The 21639-nt window shown below is 43.5% G+C and overlaps 1 protein-coding gene across 4 annotated transcripts in view; it reads left to right on the top strand.

Annotated features, from left to right (window-relative positions):
- ntn1b (netrin 1b) overlaps positions 1–21639 on the top strand; it is a 44170-nt gene that overhangs the window by 1708 nt on the left and 20823 nt on the right. The window lies entirely within an intron of this gene.

The raw sequence follows: 21639 nt of genomic DNA, 5'->3' as shown, positions 1-21639 counted from the left end.
CTTTGAATTTTTTTTGTTGTAGTTGTTGTTGCTGGAAATGAAATAATGAAAAACAGATTAATCTCTCTTCTGAAAACATAATGTTCTTGAATTTGTTTTTCGTCTCCAGAAATAAGCAGCGATTCATAAGATGGTGATCTGAATTGAAATCAGGACTTAATTAATTTGATTGTGGCCAAATAAACCCTGGTTGAGGCAAAGAGGGAGGAAGGCCTCGAGCTGAAATCCCTCCGTGAGACAGGACTGATTTTTTATTTTTATTTTTAAAGTCAAGAAACGATTTCATTAAATGAAATTAAATCTTTTATTTAAAATTCATTAAAAAAAATTATCCATTTTCTTGCTGGTATTATTTTAACTTTATACATGTTCAAAACAAACTGAACTACTGCTGACACGAGCACGTGAAGAGATGACACGTATTTACATTAACTGGGCTGTAAATGTAAATACATTAAGTAGAATTTAGGCCTAAATAAATACCAGCTCTTTCAACTAAATCATCAGTTTTGTAAGAGAAATTGATATTAAAGTTAATTTTTATTTATTTATTTTTTAAAATCAAAACAGAAGCGGCCAATTAAAAATAAAACTTACATCTACATAGATATATATGTATATGTATATGTGTAATACGCGTTGTGTAAGTCAAGTACGGTGCCACATTTCCTTCACGCCGAGATAAAACAGGGAATTTGAAGTGTTGTTTCTCCAGTTTCAGAAGCTGTTTCTGGGGGTTTTTGTGTGCGTGTGTGTGTGTGTGTGTGTGTGTGTGTGTGTGTGCGTGTGTGTGTGTGTGCGTGCGTGCGTGCGCGCATTTTGTTTTACCCTTGATTTTTATCAACACCCTGGAGAAATTCCTGAATAGGAAAGAAAAGGCAGGAAGTCATTTCAACAAACAAAGTGCGCCTGTCCGAATGCGTAATTGCGTTTTGACCTGTGTGTTTCCGACTGTAGTAGCGGTTTAGTAGGAAGGAAACATTGCAGCTGCAGAGATAGACTGCAGGGGCGTGTTGTGTTTCCATAAGCAGGTGCTATTACAGATTGGATGGGCGATTAGGGCGGTTTTATTGACATTTTTGGCACGTAGAGTATAAACTGCCACTTTAGAGCCAGTCAACTATTCAGAGAGGAGGACAAAGCTGCGAGGTAATTTGAAGCCAGATCTGAGTTTTTATTGTAGCAGCAGCGAGCGAGTGTATTTGCTGTGATGCTTATTTTCAACAGAGCTGGGGGGGGGGGGCTTATATCAACAGCTCAAGCCCCCCTGAGCTACAGCGAGGCAAACCTGGAAAAGTAACAAGTTCCAACAGTGCCATGGTTTGCTCAACCAAACGGAACAAGTGAACAAGTTGTTCCCCTTGGCCTCCGCCTTTGGCCTCTGCAAAGCCAGCATGTGAGTGTATTTTACTAAAACAAAAGCTTGTCACTTGTGGCATCCATCTCGCTGTCAGTGGGAGGCCCCCCCACCCCCACCCCCACCCCTCTTTCACCATCCCCCTCTTTGTGTGAGCGGTGTCATCAGATAAAACCACAGAAAAGCCAGACTGAGCATGTCTTCCAAAGAGGAAATAATAAGGGTGGCCTGACACCTTAGCATGAAAGCAGAAGACCCAGGGGAGGGGTTGTTTCCATTGAGCGGCGGGTCTATATGGTTTGGCAGTGGGGATGCAGAGTGGTCGCTGCTAATGATCTGTCTGGGGTTCTCCTCCCCGCCGGAGGACACGAGGACGTTGAGGGCAGGGTGAGGAGGAGAGGTGTGGTTATGGGAGAGAAGTTGGTTTCACTCACAGGCGGCAGGCATCAGGGAAGTCGAGACAAAGTCAGTTTCCCATGACTTCGCATGCAGGGTTGCCATCATGTTGTCAAGAGGCATTTATGTTGGCCGCGGCAGCTCTCACATTCCTATGGAGTGGAGCTGCACGGCGCACAAATATGTCCATAACACCAGGGCCGGGGCCAGGCGGGTGGCCCCCCCACACTGCACTGCCAGATCGAGGCCCCGGGGCCCCTGAACCGGAGGCTCAGTGTAATGTGACATTTCTGGTTAAACAACTGCAAAGAGATGCAAATCAACAATTAAAAAAAGATGCAAAAGCACGACGGAGATGTTTGTTGTCTTTTAGTCGGGGTGTGATGCTCTCATTTAGAAAGGTGATGGTGTGTGTGTGTGTGTGTGTGTGTGTGTGTGTGGGGGGGGGTCCTTTAACACGTCTGTCTCTAGTTCTGTCCATTGTCCAATAATCTGCTCGTGTCCGTCGCTTTTAACTTGTAATATTCTATATTAGAGCACTTGGTTATTTATTCAACATTCACAGATTACACTGAACAAACAGTGTCACTATTAATAATGTATTATGGGGTTTATTATTGCCAAGAAACACTGTGCCCCCCCCCTCACCCCCCCTTTAGAAACTGCTCCCCTCTTTGTCTCTAAAACATGCAAAGGAAAAAAAGCTTTAATACATTAATGCATGATAATATTTGACCACGAACCACAATCATTTATGTAAAAGAATGAAGGAGGTTTACACACACACACACACACACACACACACGCGGTGACACGTCAGGCTCTCCTGTCCCAGGCAGCTGCTTCATATTCTCTCCATGTTCAGCGTAGCACTGACCCCTGACAGTCAAGCCCCCCGCTCCTCTCCGGCCTGACTGATGGGCTGTGAAGGGAACTGTGGGAAACTCGCGCTTGCCAAGTGGGTTTTGAGGCAAGTTGAAAATGGTAGCCTCAGTCACTCATACGTGTAATTTTGCACTTGTTCAATTTGAGCTGTGTTTTCGCTGTCACCCTGCCATGCGATGTTCTGTTTTGTAATGACGGGGAGTCAGCTGGAGGCGCAATCAGTGCTGTTTCCCTGCACTTGTGATGTGCTTTCAGAGAGCACTCTCATGCACAGCACCTCCACATGTCTGTTCTCTCCTTTTCTTCTGGCTTCAGATGTATTTGATATGAAAGAAAATTTTAAAGAGAGACTTGTAATTTCATCGAGCCGTCCCGTCTCGTGGGACGCAGATCCGTGCGTCTTTGATCACAAAGTCAGGTACCATCTGTCCTGCTGGAAAGCTCCCTGCGCTCCCCGTGTTCGCTCTTTATTAAACCTACACGGCGATCGTTGTGAGGAACAGCCGACCATGTTTGCCACCCACAAGTTAGCTGAATTAGGATATGATTGTATCAATTGCCTGCTGGCTCCGCTCCCAGTCTGTGCAGCACATACTGGTACTCTCTGCACCGGCTCTAAAAATAGAGGAGAGCGCAGAATATAAATACGGAGAACCCGGTAGGTTTGATGATAAAAATGGTGGAGGAGATTCAAAAAGCACAAACACGAGTGGGCGTTTGTATGTTTGAATTAATGTGAAAGCTGCTTTTAAGTCGCCTGTGATGAGTCTAAGATCGGTGGTTTCCAGCCTTTGTCAGATGATATCGAGTACACGCCATCAACACCGCCACCAATAATCCTCGTGTTCAAATGAGTTTTCACATTATTTAATCCTATTTGTTTTAACCCTTTAACCATGACGTCTAGCTTTTAACTTTTAGCTGTTTCAGTCTTTTACCTGAGACAGATTTCTAATTACAAACTGTGTCTTATTCAGGTGTTAAAGCTCAGTCTCTCTCAATATATATATATATGTGTTTTTAAATCAATATAAAATGTATTTGAGGTTTTGAGCGACTCTTCGGTCTTTCCACGTTCCTGCCTTTAGAAAACAGCGTCTTTTCTGTTCCATCCTCAAACCCACTTGCATGACAGAGAGAGAGAGAGAGAGAGAGAGAGAGAGAGAGAAACAGAGAGAGAGAGAGAGAGAGAGAGAGAGAGAGAGAGAGAGAGAGAGAGAGAGAGAGAGAAGAGAGAGAGAGAGAGAGAGAGAGAGAGAGAGAGAGAGAGAGAGAGAGAGAGAGAGAGAGAGAGAGAGAGAGAGAGAGAGAGAGAGAGAGAGAGACACTGGTCCAGGCTGGAGGAAACCAGACCCTTTAAAGAACAAGGACACCACATTTACCATGGTCTGTTCTACAGAACCGCTCCACAGCTGAGATCAGCTTTCCTGTTTGGTCTACAGTCGAGCTGCGACGGTTTAACTCCCATGATGCATTTAGGGATGCAGGGCTGAGAGTGCGAAACCGGTCTTTGTCCCATGTGGCTGACTGGGACCATTTACACCGTTTTCTGCTGACGGTGTGACTGTGACGGCCGGGCCTCCCCGGGGTTGCCAGGTTGGGCCGGGCCGGCTTCACCATCTGGGTCTCATTTCGGCTCCACGGCAGCAGCGGCCCATGTGACAGCAGAGAAGAATTTCTGCAAAGCATGATGTCATAGATTTTCTTGTAATAGAAGTTGAACTGTCTCGCTCGCTCTCTGGTATTTAGCCCCCCCCCCCGTCATTCTCTGGCTCATCACTGTGCCAATGGCGGGGGGGTGGGGGGTGGGTGAGGGGGGGTTCAGTCATTTCCATTTCATTTGTAAGCTGAGACGTATTTGAAGATTTTGATTGTTCACATGTATTTACTCAACAACAGCCAGAGGACACGGCTGTTTCTGGGGGCTGGTTTTGTTTTGCTGACTTCTGTTTTGATGAGTTTCATGTTTTCCTACATTACCTAAACACATCGTATTATACAGCAACGAAAAACAAGCTGCGTTTGCTAAGCTAATGAGTCATAAACCGTGTTTATGACGCGTGCTCGTTACTGTAGAGGTGAAGCGCGGTGGCGTGGTGATGAGACGCGCCGGGTTTCCATCCACTTGTTTTTATGCACATTTTCAATTTGCAAAAAACAAAAACAAAAACAAAACCTGAGTGGAAACATCAGGAATTCAAAAAGATTATAAAAGAAAATGCTGAAATGTTGCAAAAAGGTTTTTACACTCGACGAGGTGGAAAAAGTTGATGTAGCAACAAAAGCAAAATTCGACATTGCATCTATTTGGAGCGATAATGAGACTTTTACGTTAATTAAATTAATGCATGAAACAAATATAAATCCCATATCTCTATAATGATCACTACTGGTGTTTTTTTAAATAGCATCATCCTGTTTCACCTTCTTCTTCTGCAGAGGCTTTAATGGCACCCGACTGGAGAATTAGCGCCACGAGCTTTTGACCGTGACGAGCCGCCTCCTAATATTCGCATCACAGCGGTGGATTGAAACGTGCATCAATTCAAATTGTCTTTTGCCGAGTTTCTTGAAAAATTCAGTGAAGTGAAAGAACGGTGCGAGACGCCGAGTCCTCACCGGCTGGGTGAAGGTTTTGACCTTTGACCTCGCTCTGGTCGGCAAAGAGGACGTTCGCCTTTAGGGCTGAATAAAGAACGACAGACCCTGAAATTCACCGACATCCAGAACTAAACATTTAAAGCAGACTTTGGTCATGTAGGAAAAAACATGTCTGGAAAAAAATGAAAACAAATAAATGTGATTGTGAGAGTCTTCCTCTTGTTGTGGGTTTGTTTGTTTGGATTCCCATTAGTGAACACATTGGTAACAGTCATTCTCCCTCGGGTCCACAACAACCTCAGCTTCAGATTTGCTGTGCGAGCGTTCTGCACAGGACCGGCGGCTGCACACACGTACAAGTTGTATGTAATAAAAAATGAAGTGGAAGTAGTAGTTGAATGTAAAAAAAAAAAATAGATAGGAGGGTGGAAACGTGGAGCGGTTAATGGGAACCAGGTGTGTTGCAGGTTAGGAAACATTCGGGAACATTTGTGGTGTTTACGGCAGCGTGGAAAGTCAGAGGTCCCAGCAGCAGCAGAGTGCCAGTTAGATGGACTGATGAGTCTCAGTCATCTAGAACATATCAATGTTTAAGCGCCGCTCGGGGAACTGGGGAAGGAAACTTTAAATGGTTTTGACCGGTGGGAGTTTTTTTTTGAACCTGAAACAAAAATTCTCTAATAAACGAATCAGTTTCAATCAGCACAATCAAATATAAAGCGGACTCGCGTTCGATTAGAAAAAGATGGAGAGAGTTTCAAACTTTATCAGCACAGCTGGTGTGAGCGTCTCCTGCGGAGATAAACTGACCCGAACCAGCAGCACGGAGCTGGACACCGACTCTGTGGAAACTGGGACTGAAGCAGATTTTCTTGCCACTAACTTTCCTGCAGTTGTGTCACAGTGAAAATTGCTCAAAAATTCCCTGGTTGACATCAGAGCGCTGAGCGGAGCTGTTTACGGGGATGAACTGAAATGTGCCAGAAAAAGAGATTTTGTTAGAATTAAATTTATTTTCCAATGTCTTGGTTTGACAGAGCTGCACTTTGGGTTTATGGGAAATTTATTGTGGTGGTGAGAGGAGCTGAAACGTGTTAAAAAAAACAAGGCCCTCCTCAGAGTTATTAATATTCTCATTGTACACTCACCACCCCGACATGCCAAAGTAATACAAACAGTGTTGAAGTGGTTCAGCTCATTCCTTCACTGAATAATTGAGGCACAGCACAAACGACGTGCGAAGCTCTACCTCCATTTAAACCGTAATACCTAAAGGAAACAAGGATTTTCACAAAGCCGCCGACTGTACCATAAACACATAACGATATTCTCATTGGCTTTCTAACGAGCTGCTTAGCAAACAAACAACTGTCACGCCGAACTAAATATTGTGGGGAAGCTCCTAATGACACGTGACCTGTGTTTTTTTTTTCTGGCGGAGGCGGGAACGCCTGTTGGTAGATGTCGTTTACACCTACGTCCATAAAAACCCAATAAACATCCAGTGTATTCTGAGTTTCTCCGCCGGCCCTACGAGCTGCAGGATTACGACTCGACACGCTGCTGTAATAATTTGCATAGTCTTCACAAACGTGCAACAACTCTGCCCAAAGTGCTTCATGCTTTGCAGTTGCTCTTTGCTTTTCGCGAAGTCTCTCCTTCTTCTGGAAACCGCTCTGTAATAATATTTGCAGTTAATGTGCTGAGGCGCTCGTGAAGCGTTGCGCAATAGGACTAAAGTCTCCATCTCTGTGATGAAGTGTTTGTCCGTGTCAGGCCATGCTTAATGTTGATAACAGGATCCATAGCATTTCCAAAAACCATCCTTTAACTGTGTCACGATTGCACACGGAGAGAACAATACTTTCTAAAACCGGTCTTTACTCTGTCGCCTCCAGTCTTTCTTGCAACATGAGCCTCGGTGACTTTGGTAAGAGGTTTCTGTGTATACAACCAGACCATAAAACAAAGAGATGTATTTGGGGGATCTCAAAAAAAAAATCCATGCTCCGCTACAATCCAGTGTCCTCTGGGTAAAGACTGCATGTTTTAAGGATTTTGTTTTGTTGAGCTCATAATTCAAGACAGACACGACGTTTTCGAGCCAGAAAGGTTTCACTCGGGCTTTTAAGAGCAAACTGAAAAATCTTGTTCTGCTCTGTTGTGGACGGCGGTTTTGGAGAGGTGACTCCATGTTTTGAGAAGAGCTTTGATTTAATGTTCGCGTCCTTCATGCATGGGCCGTTGGACATCACGGTATGAATGCTGCTCAGAGCGGAAGACATGCAGAACATACCGGGTTTGTTCCACACATACATGACGCATGTTCTGTCTGCAGGTGTAAACAACTGCAAAGGCGTTATTCAGATATGAAGAGATTTAAACCGAACACGTAAAAGTAACGATAAAATGATAAAAGAGGATTTAGGTAAAACGTAGATTAGCGTTGATAGCGTCGGTTTCTGGGAGTTTCAGATTAGTTGTTTCTGATGTTGCACAGGTGAGAAACTGACGAGCTGAAGTTAGGGACCGTCTCAAAAGTGCATGGAAAGAGCTTTTCACATTTTTCACACTTCAACTTTATTTTCACATTGACTTTCTCTTTTTTTTTTAACTTGATTTTACAAAAAGCTTTTATGATTTTTTTTTGTCAAAGGTATTCAGATTTGTTTTTAATCACTTCAGAACAACTTAATTAAACAGGACAAATGAAGCATTATGGCCCAATGCAAGTCTGACTTGGATTTTCCCACTTAAATTATCAAATGATTATTAATTTCTTTAGTGTAGTTTTTTTGTGTTTTCAGTGTAGATGATCTCGAACCATTTCTGGTCCAGGCACCGTCCAGCTCCAGAATAAATCCAGATGCAGGTGTGAGTACAGATGTTTTTTTGCTACATTAACAAATATAGAAATGAAATTCGTGGAATCTGCGACACTGGACAGAACAGTAAGTGGATGCGGACTGGCTGGGATGGCTCAAACTGTTTGTTTTTGTTTGTTCGGAGGTGTGGTGTGTGTGTGTGTGTGTGTGTGTGTGTGTGTGTGTGTGTGTGTGTGTGTGTGTGTGTGTGTGTGTGGGGGGGGGTGCGTTATTGTCCACTGAGCCAAGATGAAAGGAGATTTGTGCGTACGTGTGGATCCTCGTCTCTTTGTGTCCACCGTCTGTCTGCGTGGAGCTGGGACTTCCATGGTGGCATCAGGACCACCTAGTGCGTGCACATCGAGCCCCTTTGAGGCGCTGAAGAAGGGGAGGCTGGGAATGACTAATGGGCCAGCGGAGTGACACGCTCCGCAGCTCAGCTTCAGACCCCCAGCCAGCTCCCCTGCTGCGCTGCCACCCGACACAACCAGCTCAGTGACAGCGCCGTTTATACGCCCGCACACAACACACTTCCTCAGTGTCACTTACCCGACTCACCCCCTGTGCCACTCCCCCCCCTCCCCCTCCCCCAACAAAAAAAAAGCATTAAGGAACTGGAGGCATAAGCTTCTTTGGCTGGTACCATCCTCCCTGCTGCGCTGTCAACACGGGGGTCTTTTTACCGTATAACAAAGACAACAACTGACAACTGGATCAATTACAGTTGAATAAAGTCTTGATCCTTCTTAGAACGACACCTGCAGGTTTTTGGGGAATTTTTATGGGCATGTTTTTCTTTTATTTATTTCACTCTAATGTTAATTAAATGTGACTGCTGCTTAATACTCCACCAAGCCTCAGTGATGTCAGCTGCTAATTACCCCGCAGCACTTTTCATTAGCAGCCACTTCGCTCTGGAGCTCTGTAAAACAAACAAAGTGCAGACATAATAAGCACGCCTCGAAAAGGAAATGGAATTGTTGGTTCCCGTTTCATATTTATTTTTCCGTATAAATTCTGCGAAGGGCCTCTGCCGCTCTGTGATGGATTTCTACATCCTCCTGCGCTCTCTCTCCATCTCTCACACGCCCCGGTGACCAATCCCTCTCTCGCGAAGAATGAGGACCCACTTATTGGATCTGAGGGGATATCCAGCAGGATACATGGGGGAGAGGAGGAACACTGGCTACCAGACACCAGTCCCTACATGGCTATAAATATCCCCGGGTTCTACATCTGCTCAAAGGAGAGAAAAACCTGGGGATTCATCAATTGCAATCCTCCCTGTGCACACTATGTGTTTGTGATTGAGGCAGATCTCCTGGTCAGACTGGGAGCATTAAACCGTCCACAGACACAGGATTAAGCCGCCTCTCCCGTCTTCCATAACTCTTCCATAAGTCTGAGAGGCGCATGTAGACGAAGCGGACCGCGTGTTCCCATCCTCTTGTCATCTCCTGTCCAGGTCAGCGCAGCTACTGTGGAAGCAGATGGTTCACGACTCCTTCACACGCTCACACCAAAACAGTGGAAAGTGACTTCCTTCCTCTCCTGACCGGCGCAGCTCCGAGACGAAACATCACACGCTTCCCTCCCAGTCTCCGCTTTGCAGGGAAAACCTCAGGAGCCCGGCGCACGGAGTAAAACTCACACGGCCTCGTAACATGTGTACGTGTGTGTGTGTGTGTGTGTGTGTGTGTGTGTGTGTGTGTGTACGTGTGCCATGTGGTTTATTTACACAGACAGCGAGGCTCAATTTCTCATGATAGTGAGTCAGAGATAACGTGTTGTATCTGGTTCCCACTTAGACAGGCAGCTGGGAAAAAGAATGACCTCAGAGCAGCGAGCCCAAAGACCATGTTAGATTACAGTGTGATGTACAACAAGCCTGGGCTCTGTTACAGCAGCTTTTTATGTTCAGGAGTGACAAGAACAGATCTGAAAACGCTGAATCTGTCTCACTGGGCAGTAAAAGATACGGAGGTGGCTGGGATTTCATTTGACAAATATCCATACTACAAACACTGTGTTGTGCACGTCGTCTTCTGTGACTTCTAAATGATAACTGTTTATATCCTGATTGAATTGGCGACGCTGGTGGTAACAGTAAGTGTGGTTTAATGCTGCAGGAAAAACGCTCGTTAAGCAGCTAATTTGTCAGATATGCAAGAGAAGAGCAGCTGGAGTACCTGTTGGCAGTGCGACCAATCAAACGGGAGCAGCAGGAGTTGGCTTCCTTGCTCAGAAGTTGCAACCTGTTGCCTGCAACTCTTCATCCGACGGCTCACTGTGGCAACTCCCGCTTAATCCATTACTCCGTGGCTGCGAATGACAAAATACATCATGTTTCCTATGAGTGCTTCACAATAAAAACCACCCTGTGTTTTGCCTTTTAAATGCAATTAGGAAATATTTGGTTTTCATTCGGAGCACGACTTAACGTAGCTTCGATACAGCTGTAGGAGAGTGAGCAGAAAACAATGAGGCTGAGACAGAACCACTGGGTCACATGCTGCGATGTTTCCTGTGAATCGCTCCGGCGTGTGAAGACAATTTGATGCCAGCACAGGAATGACGGACGCCACCACTAACAATAAGAAATACTGTAGAGGGGAGGTAATTACTAAATGCAAATGGCTATGTAGAATAAATGCAGACCATAAATGGAATAAACACAGGGTTTGATTTCATGAAAATCTTGAGGATTAAACTTTAAAAGCGTTCTTCAGAAATGTAGTATTGCATTTCTGTTGAATTGGCAAATTTGAGAGAGATAGAATAAAAGTGGAATAGATTTCACCAGGGTTCTTTTTTAACTTTAGAAGAAGAGTAGTTATTGATATGTAACTTTAACATTACTTGAAGCAGATACGCTGCGGAGCTGAGTCACATGAATTTGACTGACAGAGGTTCCTCATACTGGATGTCTTAATTAATCGGAGGGATTTGTTTTACTCATTCCTACCGTGGTCTAAGTTCACCGGGTTCCTGCTGAGATTGCCGGCGGTTGCCATGCTTCAGGAAGAACCAAGCCTTTTCCTCTTCAGCTCAATACCATGTCCTGGAAGCCACCTAGCAACCAGAGCAAACTTTGGGATAAAAATGAACACATTAGTAAGAAAAGCCTCACAATGACCCCCTCAGCGTTTCCATAAAAACAATTAATTCCCCAACTTTTTCCCCTCCCATCCGGAGAGAATGTGACCATAGTGTTCAGTCGGTTCCCTTTTTCCTGTAGGTGGTGTTCTTTTAGATTTCCTTCATTAAGTCATTTTATGAGTTGAACACCTGCTTTGACTTGTGTCGAGAGCGCACCACATTGTAATGTAGGGACTCAGAGAACGTCTGCAAGAACTCAATAAAAACTGGAAAACAACTGCACTTACAATGAATCTTTGGTCATTTAACCATAGGGTTAAATGTTTTGATACAAACGAAACACACATGGGAGAGATATTTTTTGACAGGGGGATGTAGCTGGTTATAAACGGACCCTTGGAGAAAAGTGTAAAAAAGCACAATAAACACGCCACAAGAACGATGGATACCTCAGCTTTATGATTTACAGTCTAGTGGCTTCTCGCCTGCGTCTCCCTTATTCCCTCCTCACAGGGAAACACAGTGGAGGAGCCGCGTGCCAGAGTGTTAAAATAACCTCCCCGCTCTGTGGGGAAGATTTGGACCTCGGCCTAACGCAGGCCAGCACAGTCCCGCAGCAACCTGGCCCTGTTTAGATGTTTAGTACAGGTTTAGTCTGGAGAACGTCCCTCCTGGCCACAAGCTCAATTAGGCTGCATTTATGTAATGTCAGGTTTACTGTAAATACAAGCTGCCAACTGGGAAAACTATTCAGGTCAGCCTCAAGTTGGTGATTACAGTTCGGATAAGTAGGTGATTTTCAGATGTCTCCCTATTGTATCAACATTCAAACCAAAATCCCAATTATCCAAAAATCTACTCATAAGACAGAAGGAGTAAGAAATACATAGTAATTTAGACAATCTGGTTCAAAGAGTAGAATAGGCACAAAAGTAATACAGTGCTACTAAAGACCATTGTACTCACAAATGTTATGCTATATCTGTAGTAGTATCCTTTCCGCCAACTAAACTCCTTTGTCCTGCTGAGTAAGCTTGTATAAAAAAAAAACAAACTCCTGCATCCCATTTTAGCACGAGTTAGCATGAGGGTTTGTTAATGTCCAGCCTGACCTGTAAATGTTGAGCTGATGTTTGAGGATCTCGGTACTGATATCTGTAGAGGAGGTTTCTAAGACAATAGAATATGATGTACAGTGACTTCCTTATTTAAATAAATGAGAATGTATTTATTTACGTAAAGAAATGGTACAGTTGAGATTGTGCATCACGAAGATACATTAAAACAGTAATGCAGTTCAAAGCTAATTGTGATGGAGAAACTACTAAAATAGGATAAATTTTGAAACAGCAAAGTAAAGTAAGTAATTTTAAATTGTTAAATTTGGAGAGCTAAAAAGTAATGAATACACAACTGGAATAGTTAATAGCTAATTAAACAGTTCAAAGGGTTAGCTAAATTAATGGCTGAAATACGTAGTTAGCTAAGAAAACATGAAATGGTAGCGAGACGTAATAGATAAACTGTAAAATAAATAATTAGCTGAAAGAAAATAAGAGACAGTTGGCGTAGTTAACGTAAAGTAACGGATATCTGCTGTTGTTAGCTAGTTAAATGTAAAGGATTAAAAGTTGAAATAATTAAAAGTAGTGGATAAATGGTTTGAAATTGATATAGGGTGACCGGATGTCCCTGTTTGCCGGGGACAGGAGTTTAGCTTGTTTTGGCCAAAAGAGGGGGCTGGCTGCTAGCTATAGCAGCTCCAGAAGTGATGCTAAAACCATCAAAATAGAGTTATCCAATCACATTTTTCTTTTTTTTTTTTTGTTGTCTCTAGGCAGAGAAAAAGTTAGCTGGCTCAGTCATTGGTTAGGAATTAATAACCAGGCAGTAAACTAACAAAAACAAACTTCTGGACTGCTTCAAAGGTAGGGAGCCGTCATTTTATCAGTCGGTCTTCACAGTTGTTTATTACAATTTGCATGAATGTCCCCCTTTTTTATTTCATAGGTAAAAACATTGGATACTTTAACAATATATTGCCCTCCAAACTGGAAATATTCCCGGTTTTTATTTCAGAAATCTGGTCACTTTAAATTGATAGATAAATAAAACAGTTCAAATGGTGCGCTAAAGTTTTCAAAGTTTTACACTGGAACCTCCCTCAGATAAAACTGAGACAACTGATAAGACTTTGGGGTACATCCGAAAAAAAAAAAAAAGGTTGGGAACAACCTCTTTAAAACATGTTTGTATCAGATCAGCGCACCTATCCACATATGGTACAGTAAAAACGTCCTTTAGAAACAGAGGAAACAGAATTTGCTTATCGAGCTCAATGACCGTGGACCTTTTCATCACCCCTCCCTTAAACTTGAGGAAATATAGCTGAGGAAGGAAAGGAGCAGCACTCCTGTCAGCCTGTTTCCACACCTACACTGTGAGACCAGCTCCAGCTCATGAATGAAAATATACAAGGCATCAAACACAAACTCACATATACATCAGAAATTAATAAGCTTTTATGAGATTATTACTCAAGAGAATATTTTAGCATTAAGCCGGCATTTTTAACGCATACACATATTGTACATCACCACACAAACACACACACACACACACACACACACACAAACACACAAACAGGAAAAAGGAAGTATTCCCCAGTCAACACCGCAAGCTCCAGCCAACCGGTGACAGCAGGATATTCCTCCACCAGTCCATTAGTTTTATGCTTTGATTTGTCATTTTAAGTCCAGTCTTGTTTCCTCCAGTGGTCGCTCAGGAAGCAAACCTCACATTTGATAAAGTGACTCACTTCTAGATTTGGCTCAATGTTATATTCTAAACACATGACCTCTGATGTGGGGGGGAGCAGGTGTAAGAGAAGGCCTGAGAACAGCCCTGGACATCTGAGGAAAAGCTGAATAAAAAAAAAAAGAAAAAGAAAAAAGATAATAGCCAAAACTAAAATACATGCTCTAATTTCCCCCTCGTCTTTGTGTCTTTCATTGGCCCATTCGCTGCCATTTCTGCCCATTCTTTCATTGGCACTGCTGCTTTCATTAACAAGTTTACAGTATAGAAAGTCAAGACAAATGGCTGATAGAAAACGGGTGACACGCAACAAAGATCCCAGGCGAGACTGTTGCAATTACACGGCATACGTTCCAACAAACTGAACGAGCAGCACGCCCACTCCCACCTCCCCTGGACGGCGTCCAACTCTGCAACAAGAGGATAAATGGGCTGCGATATGCTGGCCATTATGCATTATTATTCATAAGAGAGGGTGTGTTATCGTTGGCTACGCCTAGCAGCGGCTGTTTAGAGAAGCGGGTGAATAACTTTGGTCATTATTGATTACACAATTACAAAATGTTGCTGTTAGAAAACGTCAAGTCTTTTTTTTTTTCTTTGTTTGAAAGGGCTCATGGTTCAGATCAAACACGACTCACATGCACACGTACGGTATAACGGCAAGTTTCACTGTGCCTCCTGCACTCATTGTGAAGGCCCAAGCAACATATATGCAAATACAGTGTTGTTTTCAGAGTGAACACGTATGACAGTTCGGGGTATTAATCCCTCACACGCTACGTAGATCAAGCTGGCGCCATTCGAAGCCTGTTAGAAAGAACTACTGTTTTTGTCAGAGTCACCACTAACAGTTCATTGCCACGACCCACACACATTATTACCAGCTAATCTTAAATTACATTAGTTAATGGTGCATTGCGTGAGCTGATGTCACATCGCATTACCTAATGAAATACAGTGCACTGAGCCTGGAGTGCTACCAGGGCCAGGCTGACTTGGGTGGCTGTTTATGTTGAGGCAGTGCATTCCCCGTTCGCCAGGCAACCGGACGGGTTTATGAGCAGTTACTCACACAAAAGTACGGGGCGGGCTGATTGCTCAGCTAATTGATCTCCACCAGAGATCACAGAGCTGCGCTCGTAAAAGAAAGGGAACGCCTCCCATGACATCACCGCACGCTGCATGGTGAGACAAGGCATGCGAGTCAGGCGGAGAGGCTTATTCCCACAGTTAGAGAGACAGTCTGCAGAGAGAGGAGAGGCACAGTGTCAGGTGGAAAGCACGTACAGACACAAACACACACTGCAGCTATTAATCAACCAGCGTTAGAGCGAGCAAACGGGTCGTATTCAGCAGAATATTCTGCAGCTACACTGGAGGGGCCGGTGGCATGAAGACCACCTTGGTAGACCTCAGCAAAATGAAATAAGGAATATGAGCCGCGTGGCCTGGGAAACATTCGTAATGCCATATTCTCTGCAGTAAAAACATTTAAAGGGGATGTTTCCAACCAAAATGTTAATTATTCTTAAACACCCACAGGCGAATTCTTCGGAGGTCAAGGGTCAAACTTCACTACAGATGCTGCGTTTTGAGCCAAATGTATTCAGTGTCTTTTAAGGAAGCGGGGGTGATTCAGTGAGAGAAAGTACGAGAGCTTGAACTTTGGTTGTGTCACTAAAACCAATATGTGGTGCAATAGCACAACGTGTCCTTGGAGTATATTTCATCTATATTTTATTTTGTGCTGGAGCCGCCGTTTCCTTGTTATAGGTCGGGTTTTAAAAGAACACACAGAAGGTTTCAGTGGAAATCTTTGCACATAAATTAGGAACTCTTTCCTTGAATTAATGGATAAATACATTCTTCCAATAAGAGTTATAGAGTCAAGTAAATCTACAGCAAACTTTCATTTCCTCTCACCGATGTTGCGATAAAGAGTTTTTCTGATCTTTTATGTTTTCGGACTCACGGCTCAACGAGGATAAGATCATTTTATACCTGCACTAAAGGCTAAAAGTGGACAATCACAGAGAGCGGCAGGTTTTTACACAGACATGAGAACGTGCTCGGGCCTGGTGGAAGTGGAAGAGGGAGATGGCTTCAGATAGCCTTTCATCATGAGGATAACTCAATTCATTAGCTCAGCTCAAACCTTTTCATCTCTTATCTGGTCTCAGGGCACAAAGTGCTCTCTTGTGCGGTTTGGCAGCTACTCAGAGGTGAAAGGTGAGCTGAGTGATGGGTCATTATGTCTCTGTGTGCGCTGTTATGGCAGCAGAGCAGACACAACTCCCCACAGGGAACAGAGGTGCTGCTGCCAAATTGACCATGATGGCATCATTAGACTGATAGCATCTGTCCCAATACAGCCAGGCAGATGCAGCTCAACTGCTCTGTTAGCCTCTGCCCTCCACATCAGCTCTGAATGAATCCTCGTCAGCTTCGCTTCGCTGTCACACACTGTAAAAATGAATGTGGTGTCGCCTGTCAGCGTCACTTTCCAACCAAGAAGTACACACATGTATCTTTGGTGTTTGATCAAACTTGTAATTACCAAAAAGAAAGAAATTTAAATGTTATTTTTTATTTCTTCTTTACTTAATAATAACTGACATTCTCTGTCTATCCTGAAGCCACCATCTAGTGGACATTAAAGGAACTGCACCTCGTATCGCACCTTGCAGACTGACTTCGAGCGTCACTTGTTATTCGCTGCAGGATACGGCTGTTGAGTTTAACAGTTTACTACCTGACACGTTTTCCACTTGTAGAAACACGCATGTTGCTTCTGTTCTTGTACCTGGTAAAAAAAAAAAAAACAACAAAAAAAAAAACAAACTCTTATCTGTGAACTTTGGCCAGTTTTTCCTTAAGCGTGAACAGACAACCATCTCAGCCGCACGCCACCGCGGGCTTCCAAGTTTTCATTCCAACCCAACACTGTAGCAGCCGATTCTCACGACTACCTTCAGACAGAGAGAGGAACTGTTATTTGGAGTTGTCTTCGGTCCGCTGGTTGTTGGCCTGTTGCTGTTCTGGAGGGACAACAGAAGAAACACGAGGTAAATTGATGGAATAACTTTGTAGAAAATGTCTCTGTGCACAAAGCTCTGGCGGCAGCTCCGCTCAGCACGGAGACAGGTGCAGCGAAGCCCATTCCCATTTCGCAGACATCCTCCTGCCTCTAACATGTGTCTCATTAAAGCCACATGACGAAGGCTGCACTAACTCCTCATGTTCCAACTCGGTTGTCTCGGCCACGCCGTTTCTTCTCTGACGTGATCAAAGAGGAAAAATCTTTAAATCATTCTGGTATTGGCACACTGTTTTGATTTGTTTATGTGACACCAAGGTTACTGGGGTTGCTATTGATGGAGCCGTCCTCAGAGGTCATTGCGCAAACCTGCTGGGTTCTGTGCGAGATAAAAATCTCCCTGTAACGGCTCCAATTGTTTTTCTTTCGCTGTTTACATTTTTTGCCTCCAGTGAAATCATCAAAAGCAGCCTGGAAAAATTGTAAAAAGGATTCATCATCTGGAGAGCTTGTTGCAGAAGTCTTTTGTTGTTGTCCTTGCCCTCATCAAAATCGCAGCTGCTGCAGTGATGTGTGATTGAAATTTTTATTATGGGAAACGTGCGTCTGGTGGAGGTGGGCCTGGAAGCAGCTGAGGGTGACGGATCGTGGCACTTTATGTTTGTGCATTACCGAGTCAAATGTGCTTCATCAGAGAAAGTCCACGAATGCTGTGCGACAGAATGTTTGTTAGAGTACTGGCTCCTATAAAGATTAGTCTCAGTGCACTCTTTTAGAGCCATGGCAGCCGATACCCTCCTCTTTAAAATCGTATTTATGACAATGATTTATTGAACCGTCACAGCAGAAATCACTCATGGTTCACTTCCAGCCTTCCACTATTATAACGATATATTTGTGCCATATATTTTGATGCAACATGATGTGATCAGCGACTCTTAAGGTTATGTCTTTATAATCATTGCAAAGTAACTACTTCCAGAGACTAAAGCATAATCGCAGACTTATTCATTGCCTTATTAGCAGCAAAGGAACACAGCGTCCGAGCTTCAAGAGAAAGATGAAGCCATGACTTCATCCGTCGAAGCTTCACGACAATCTTGTTTTGGTAACAACAAGAATCACAGTGTAATTACTTGATATAGTCGAGGTATGTACTACTGGATTCTTATAATGGGGGGAAAGATCTGCAGGGAAAATGTGAGAAAATTGGGGTAAAAATTAAATGTGTTTTAAATTTGTTTTAAAACGATGAAACACTTAGAAAATTCTGTTTCTCTGCTCTTTTTGAAATGCGTGTACGTCCATAACTAATACTTCTCTTTTAAAAAGATGATCAAATGCTGGAGACTGTAATAAATCCCGGCGTGGGATCCATCTAACAATCAAAACTGATGTTAGAGAAGAAGCCGGGACAATTTTTAATGTCCCGTCAAATCATTACCAGCTGGGGTAATGATTATTATTTTGAAGCAAGAGCACACCACCACCAGGATAAAGCAGTGAAAGATGTGGGAGAAAAATCCCTTATTATAGACGAAGTCAGACCCATTTCAGATGGAACCTGCAGCTGTAATCTCAAAGTGATACCTATGTTTTTTTAAACACAGCAAAAAGCCCATAGGCACTTCATGTATATTAATGAACTCTTGTGACACTCGTGAAACATCACCCACATATGCAACACAGGTGTTACGCAAGCATTGTATAATCTCTATATGCTTTGCAGTGAGACCTTGGAATCAAGTATTTAACTTCAACAGCTTGTGCTTGTGTGTGTGTGTGTGAGAGAGAGAGAGAGAGAGAGAGAGGCCAAAGATGTGCAGCCAACACACACTGAAAAACAAAATACTGTCATCCAACGAAGACATTCACAACAAGTACAGCTAGTGTCGGCATGTGTGCGCGTCTCGGGGAGACATCCCAACCACTAAACCAACTGTTGTCACGCAGATACGCCTCTGTGATCCGTTGAGTGTCGTCTTCTCCTCAGATCCCGGGCCGCGATGAGACGCGAACCCCTGTTTGATTTGGCGCGCGTCATCGGCTCACGACAGGAGTGACGGCACGAGGATTACGCACAGCGAGAGAGTAATTGGTCCTGGATAAACACAACAATTGTGCTGGAATTCCATCTTTCTCCACGTCCCGGGGAAGCGGTGCATTCTTTTCGGTGCAGATCACGCTCACAACGTGCCTCGAGTCTCTCTCTCTCTCTCTCTCTCTCTCTCTCTCTCTCTCTCTCTCTCTCTCTCTCTCTCTCTCTCTCTCTCTCTCTCATATACGCACGTGTTGTATGGTTAAACATCAGACACCTGTTGACAGGGCTGGTAAACTCCCGAGTCCTTCAAAAAAACATCCATAACCAAATTTCATTAGATTGTCATGTACAGATGTTTGATTGTTTCTGAAGTGTGCCCTCCTCTGCAGACGGAGCGGGAAAAAAAAAACCCGCCTCCGCCGAGCTGTGGGATGCGTAATTTCCATCCAATATGCACACCCACCACGAGCGCTTCCTTCACTAAGCCTGATAGATGGCACTTGAACATAAATAGATTGGAATAGCATAGCTCTAAGTAGGCCCTTGAAACCAAATGAAAGCAGATTCAGAAAAAGACATCTTGCTGCTCTGGATGTCCAGTGTAAAATCACAGTTAGCAGCTGGAACTATTCCTTTATATGCATTTTTCTTTTTCTTCTTTTTTAATAGTATTCAAACTGTGTAACAACCATATCTTTTTCTTTGTGTGTTCATTTCCTCTTTCTTCTGTTTATTCTAAACAAGCAACTGCTGGAAAGAAAAAACACACACACACAAAAAAACACAATTTCCTGTTGTACAGATGAATTTACCTTCTTCACACTGATGGAGGAAACACACAGCAAACATAAACACTTCCTGGTGCTGGCTTTGGATTTAATTACTATTGTGTGATCAGTTGTCATTTCTTTATATGAAAATGTTACACATTTATTTTTTGGTACTTTAATAATACCATTATAGTTTTTGATTGTTATTATTACACAAGTGTAAGACAAACGAGCCGGCATGTGATTTCAAAGCTGGGGTACTTTTACAGTTGCCAGAGAGTGTGTGGAAAGATTGTAAAGAAATCTGATTTAACTATAAATCCACAGAGTCAGCTGAAACATCTGATCCATGTGGCTGCAGATGAGAGTGTAAGGATGAGTTAGCAAGTGAGCGGTGAAGTTAAAAGCTAAAAGTAATGGATAAAAGGTTGAAATAGTTGAATAAAGTAACTGTTAAATGGTTAAAATACTGTAGTTTAGCTTGAATAATGACTCAAATAGTTTCCTAAAATAACTGATCAATGGTTGAAAATGTCTGGCACTAATGAGCACAATTGAGCTGTATGAAAAAAAATACTGCACCAACATCTACTGTTAGAGAGTTAACTGTGTTTAAAATCAATACAAACCACATTTGGATCACGAGTGATGGTGTCCATGTGAGGTCATGGTTGGGAACACTGTGTTTTTGTGACTGAGCGGTTTACCTGCACCCCCCCCCCCCCCCCAAGACTTTTACCATGGTACGTGCACACTCAGTTATTTGGCATGTGACAGATGCTGGCAGCCTGTTGCTCTTAACGCGGCTTATCTGCGCTCGCGCTTTTGTCACTGCTGGACAACTGTGTGAGCAGCGCGAGGATGTGTGGATGAGATAGCACAGCGTTCATTAGAAGGACCCGAGGACAGCTGGGCAGATAGCGTTTATTAGTCTCATGACGCCGTCACGCGCACGTAAAAGAAAGGTACATTTATACCTTTTGTTTTGTTTTCGAAAAAAGGTAATCGTGTCCTTTGAAGCGACGGATGAAGCGTAATAATAAACACGTCTGCGTCCAAATATTCTGGAAGATGAAAGAACAGCACCAGCATCCGACCCAGAAAACACCAACAGCATTCCATTTCCTATTCATGAAGAAAGGCCCCGCTGCATTTTCCCCCTCACACTTCCCTTAAGTGGAGATAACATCTGGGATAAGAAAGCAGTAAAGAGTGAGAGGGAAAGGGAGGAGGGTGAGGGTGTGTGTGTGTGTGTTTGTGTGTGTGTGTGTGTGTGAGAAAGAGAGAGAGTTCTTCAAAGCTTGGTGTAGTGTGTGTTGAATCAGCCCTGGGAGGGAAGTGTGGGAGATAAGCCTGTGACAGCTGCCAAACACCTCTGTGTGTGTGTGTGTGTGTGTGTGTGTGTGTGTGTGTGTGTGTGTGTGTGTGTGTATATCTGGGCCCCCCATTCAGAAGGAGTGTGTTTCTGAATCCCAACCACCTGCCAGCTCTGGTCCCTCATGGCAGGTGTGAGTTGGTTTGTACGTGATTCAGACCGCTGATGAACTTGAAGCATATGTGACGAGTCTTATCGGCTCCATCTCCCTCTAATAACATTAAGACCGGCGCAGAGATTAGAGGAAGGTGAGGGACGGTGAGGGGCTGCTCATCTGAACGGTATGTGCTTCGGTTCAGCAAAATAAAAGACAAAACATCAGTAACATGAGGATGGTGACAGTAGAGATTATGAAGCCCCAATGTGCTCAATATTAATTAAACGAATATTATTT

Source organism: Seriola aureovittata, chromosome 17, assembly GCF_021018895.1.
Source record: "Seriola aureovittata isolate HTS-2021-v1 ecotype China chromosome 17, ASM2101889v1, whole genome shotgun sequence".
Taxonomy (NCBI): Eukaryota; Metazoa; Chordata; class Actinopteri; order Carangiformes; family Carangidae; genus Seriola; species Seriola aureovittata.
Note: the sequence above shows the minus strand (reverse complement) of the source record. Positions and strands in the feature narration are given on the sequence as shown.